Raw genomic sequence first — 6000 nt, forward strand, 5'->3', positions numbered from 1 at the left:
AATACCAAAAATATTTATCTTATTATCTCTGTCAGATCTCACTTTCGTAAGTAACCGTGAAGGGATTGACAACCCCTTTATCGTGTTGGTTGCGAGGTTCTTGTTTGTTTGTGCAGGTACTAGGTGACTTACGTGTAGTTTCCTACTGGATTGATACCTTGGTTCTCAAAAACTGAGGGAAATACTTACCCTACTTTGCTGTATCACCCTTTCATCTTCAAGGGAAAACCAAGGCATGCTCAAGAGGTAGCAAGAAGGATTTCTAGCGTCGTTGCTAGGGAGATCGACGCGAAGTCAAGACATACTGAGTACCCATCACAAACTCTTATCCCTCGCATTACATTATTTGCCATTCACATCATGTTTTCCTCTCCCCCACTTCACCCTTGCCATTTTATTCGCCTCTTTTCCGTTTGACCTTTTTCTGTTCACCTTCTTTCGCTTGCCTCTTGTGTGATTGTTTGTTGGATTGATTGTTTGTCACGATGGCTCAAGATAATACTGAATTATGTGACTTTTCCAATACCAACAATAATGATTTTATTAGCACTCCGATTGCTCCTCTTACCGATGCTGAATCTTGTGAAATTAATACTGCTTTGCTGAATCTTGTCATGAAAGATCAATTTGCTGGCCTTCCTAGTGAAGATGCCGCTACCCATCTAAAGAGCTTTGTTGATTTATGTGATGTGCAAAAGAAGAAAGACGTGGATAATGATATTGTTAAATTGAAGCGTTTTCGCTTAGAGATCGTGCTAAAACTTGGTTCTCTTCTTTGCCTAAAAATAGTATTGATTCATGGAATAAGTGGAAAGATGCTTTTATCTCTAAGTATTTTCCTCCCGCTAAGATCATCTCTCTTAGAAACGAAATTATGAACTTTAAGAAACTTGATCATGAGCACGTTGCATAAGCTTGGGAGAGGATGAAATTAATGATACGTAATTGCCCTACACATGGTTTGAATTTATGGATGATTATACAGAAATTTTTATGCTGGATTGAATTTTGCTTCTAGAAATCTTTTAGATTCGGCCGTGGGAGCACTTTCATGGAAATCACTTTAGGAGAAGCAACTAAACTCCTATATAATATTATGGTTAATTATTCTCAATGGCACCCTGAAAGTTCTACTAACAAAAAAGTTCATGCGATTGAAGAGATTAATGTTTTGAGTGGAAAGATGGATGAACTTATGAAATTGTTTGCTAATAAGAGTGTTTCTTCTGATCCTAATGATATGCCTTTGTCCACTTTTATTGAGAATAATAATGAATCTATGGATGTGAATTTTGTTGGTAGGAACAATTTTGGTAACAACGCGTATAGAGGAAATTTTAATTCTAGGCCATTTCCTAGCAATTCCTCTAATAATTATGGTAATTCCTACAACAACTCTTATGGAAATTTTAATAAGATGCCCTCTGATTTTGAGACTAGTGTTAAAGAATTTATGAATTCGCAAAAGAATTTCAATGCTTTGCTTGAAGAAAAATTGCTTAAGATTGATGAGTTGGCTAGGAACGTGGATAGAATTTCTCTTGATGTTGATTCTTTGAAAGTTAGATCTATTCCACCTAAGCATGATATCAATGAGTCTCTCAAAGCCATGAGAATTTCCATTGATGAGTGCAAAGAAAGAACCGCTAGGATGCATGCTAAAAAAGATTGCTTTGTGAAGGCGTGTTCTTCTAGTTTTCATGATAATTATGATGAAGATCTAAAAGTGATTAGTGTGTCTCCTATTAAATCATATAGGAATCTTAATAAATATGGGACTGGATATGAGTCAACTTTAGTTAGAAGGCGTCCCAATGATTCGGAGTTTTTAGATCTTGATGCAAAAATTGGTAAAAGTGGGATTGAAGAGGTCAAAACTTTACATAGCAATGAACCCACTATTTTGGATTTCAAGGAATTTAATTATGATAATTGCTCTTTGATAGATTTTATTTCCTTGTTGCAATCCTTGCTAAATTCTCCTCATGGTTATGATCAAAACAAAGCTTTTTACTAAACATATCGTTGATGCTTTAATGCAATCCCATAAAGAAAAACTTGAACTAGAAGTTTCTATTCCTAGAAAACTTTATGATGAGTGGGAACCTACTATTAAAATTAAGATTAAAGATCATGAATGCTATGCTTTATGTGATTTGGGTGCTAGTGTTTCCACGATTCCAAAAACTTTGTGTGATGTGTTTGGTTTCCGTGAATTTGATGATTGTTCTTTAAATTTGCATCTTGCAGATTCCACCATTAAGAAACCTATGGGAAGGATTAATGATGTTCTTATTGTTGAAAATAGGAATTATTTTCCCATAGATTTCATTGTTCTTGATATAGATTGCAATCCTACATGTCCTATTATTCTTGGTAGACCTTTCCTTAGAACGATTGGTGCAATTATTGACATGAAAGAAGGAAATATTAGATTCCAATTTCCGTTAAGGAAAGGCATGCAACACTTTCCTAGAAAGAAAATTAAATTACCTTATGAATCTATTATGAGAGCCACATATGGATTGCATACCAAAGATGACAATACCTAGATCTATTCTTGTTTTTATGCCTAGCTAGGGGCGTTAAACGATAGCGCTTGTTGGGAGGCAACCCAATTTTATTTTTGTTTCTTGCCTTTTGTTCCTGTTTATTAATAAATAAATCATCTATCCTCTGTTATGATTGTATTTTTTTATGTTTTAATTAGTGTTTGTGACAAGTAAAGCCTTTAGGACCTTCTTGGGTGATTGTTATTTGATCTTGCTGAAAAAACAGAAAGTATGCGCTCACGAGAATAATTTTCATTTTTAACCAGAGGGCGATAAAATACTGATTCCAACTGCAGTAGATAAATATACAAATTATTTAGGATGTCCTAATTTCTAAGGATTTTTGGAGTTACAGAAGTACTCGGAACCTACAGATTACTACAGACTGTTCCTTTTTTGATAGATTCTGTTTTACGTGTGTTGTTTGCTTATTTTGATGAATCTATGGCTAGTATCGGGGGGCATGAACCATAGAGAAGTTGGAATACAGTAGGTTTAACACCAATATAAATAAAGAATGAGTTTATTATAGTACCTTAAGGTGGTGATTTGTTTTCTTATACTAACGGAGCTCATGAGATTTTCTGTTGAGTTCTGTGTTGTGAAGTTTTCAAGTTTTTGGGTAAAGATTTGATGGATTTTGGAATAAGGAGTGGCAAGAGCCTAATCTTGGGGATGCCCAAGGCACCCCAAGGTAAAATTCGAGGACAACCAAAAGCCTAAGCTTGGGGATGCCCCGGAAGGCATCCCCTCTTTCGTCTTCATCTATCGGTAACTTTACTTGAGGCTATATTTTTATTCACCACATGATATGTGTTTTGCTTGGAGCGTCTTCTATGACTTGAGTCTTTGCCTTTTAGTTTACCAAAATCATCCTTGTTGTACACACCTTTTCGAGAGACATACATGATTCGGAATTTATTACAATACTCTATGTGCTTCACTTATATCTTTTGAGCTAGATAATTTTGCTCTAGTGCTTCACTTGTATCTTTTTAGAGCACGGTGGTGGTTTTATTTTATAGAAATTATTGATCTCTCATGCTTCACTTATATTATTTTGAGAGTCTTTTAGAACAACATGGTAATTTGCTTTGGTTATGAAATTAGTCCTAATATGATAGACACCCAGGATGGGTATAATAAAAACCTTCATATAGAGTGCATTAAATGTTATGAGAAGTTTGATTCTTGATAGTTGTTTTGAGATATAAATGTGGTAATATTAGAGTTGTGCTAGTTGAGTAATTATGGAATTGAGAAATACTTGTGTTGAAGTTGGCAAGTCCCATAGCATGCACATATGGTAAAAGTTGTGTGACAAATTTGAAGCATGGGGGGTTCTTTGATTGCTTTCCTTATGAGTGGCGGTCGGGGACAAGCGATGGTCTTTTCCTACCAATCTATCCCCCTAGGAGCATGCACGTAGTGCTTGGTTTTGATGACTTGTAGATTTTTGCAATAAGTATGTGAGTTCTTTATGACTAATGTTGAGTCCATGGATTATACGCACTCTCACCCTTCCATCATTGCTAGCCTCTTCGGTACCATGCATTGCCCTTTCTCACCTGAAGAGTTGGTGCAAACTTCGCCGGTGCATCCAAACCCCGTGATATGATACGCTCTATCACACATAAGCCTCCTTATATCTTCATCAAAACAACCACCATACCTACCTATTATGGCATTTCCATAGCCATTTCGTGATATATTGCCATGCAACTTTCCACCGTTCCGTTTATTATGACATGCTCCATCATTGTCATATTGCTTTGCATGATCATGTAGTTGACATCGTATTTGTGGCAAAGCCACCTTCATAATTTTTTCATACATGTCACTCTTGATTCATTGCATATCCCGGTACACCGCCGGAGGCATTCACATAGAGTCATATTTTGTTCTAAGTATCGAGTTGTAATTATTGAGTTGTAAGTAAATAAAAGTGTGATGATTTTCATTATTAGAGCATTGTCCCATGTGAGTAAATTTCTTCGAAAAAACAGAAAGGCCATAAAAAAAGAGCCCCAAAAAATGAGAGAAAAAGAGAGAAGGGGCAATGTTACTATCCTTTTTCCACACACGTGCTTCAAAGTAGCACCATGATCTTCATGATAGAGAGTCTCTTATGTTGTCACTTTCATATACTAGTGGGATTTTTTTTCATTATAGAACTTGGCTTGTATATTCCAACAATGGGCTTCCTCAAAGTGCCCTAGGTCTTCGTGAGCAAGCAAGTTGGATGCACACCCACTTAGTTTCTTTTGTTGAGCTTTCATATATTTATAGCTCTAGTGCATCTGTTGCATGGCAATCCCTACTCCTTGCATTGACATCAATTGATGGGCATCTCCATAGCCCGTTGATTAGCCGCGTCAATGTGAGACTTCCTCCCTTTTTATCTTCTCACACAACCTCCATCATCATATTCTACTCCACCCATAGTGCTATATACATGGCTCACGCTCATATATTGCGTGAAAGTTGAAAGAGTTTGAAAATACTAAAGTATGAAACAATTGCTTGGCTTGTCATTGGGGTTGTGCATGATGGGAGCATTTTGTGTGACGAAAATGAAGCATGACCAAACTATATGATTTTGTAGGGATAAGCTTTCTTTGGCTATTTTATTTTGATAAGACATGATTGCTTGGTTAGCATTGCTTGGAGTATTATTATTTTTATGTTAATATTAAACTTCTATCTAGAATCTTTTGGATCTAAACATTCATGCCGCAATAAAGAGAATACATTGACCATTATGTTAGGTAGCATTCCACATCAAAAATTCTATTTTTATCATTTACCTACTCGAGGACGAGCAAGAATTAAGCTTGGGGATGCTTGATACGTCTCCAACGTATCTATAATTTTTGATTGTTCCATGCTATTATATTATCTGTTTTGGATGTTTATGGGATTTATTATGCACTTTTATATTATTTTTGGGACTAACCTATTAACCGAAGGCCCAGTGCAAATTGTTGTTTTTTTGCCTATTTCAGTGTTTCGCAGAAAAGGAATATCAAACGGAATCCAAACGGAATGAAACCTTCGCGAGGATCTTTTTTGGAACAAACGCAATCCAGGAGACTTGGAGTGGACGTCAAGGAAGCAGCGAAGCGGCCACGAGGTAGGGCGGCACGCCCAGGGGGGCCAGGCGCGCCCCCACCCTCGTGGGCCCCTCACAGCTCCACCGACCTACTTCTTTCGCCTATATATATACTCTTATACCCTGAAAACATCCAGGAGAGCCACAAAACCACTTTTCCACCACCGCAACCTTCTGTACCCGTGAGATCCCATCTGGGGACCTTTTTCGGCGATCTGCTGGAGGGGGATTCGATCATGGAGGGCTTCTACATCAACACCATAGCCTCTCCGATGATGTGTGAGTAGTTTACCACAGACCTTTGGGTCCATAGTTATTAGTTAGATGGCTTCTTCT

This window comes from Triticum urartu, chromosome 4A (genome assembly GCF_056163025.1).
Source record: "Triticum urartu cultivar PI428250 chromosome 4A, HENAU_Tu73, whole genome shotgun sequence".
Classification (NCBI taxonomy): Eukaryota; Viridiplantae; Streptophyta; class Magnoliopsida; order Poales; family Poaceae; genus Triticum; species Triticum urartu.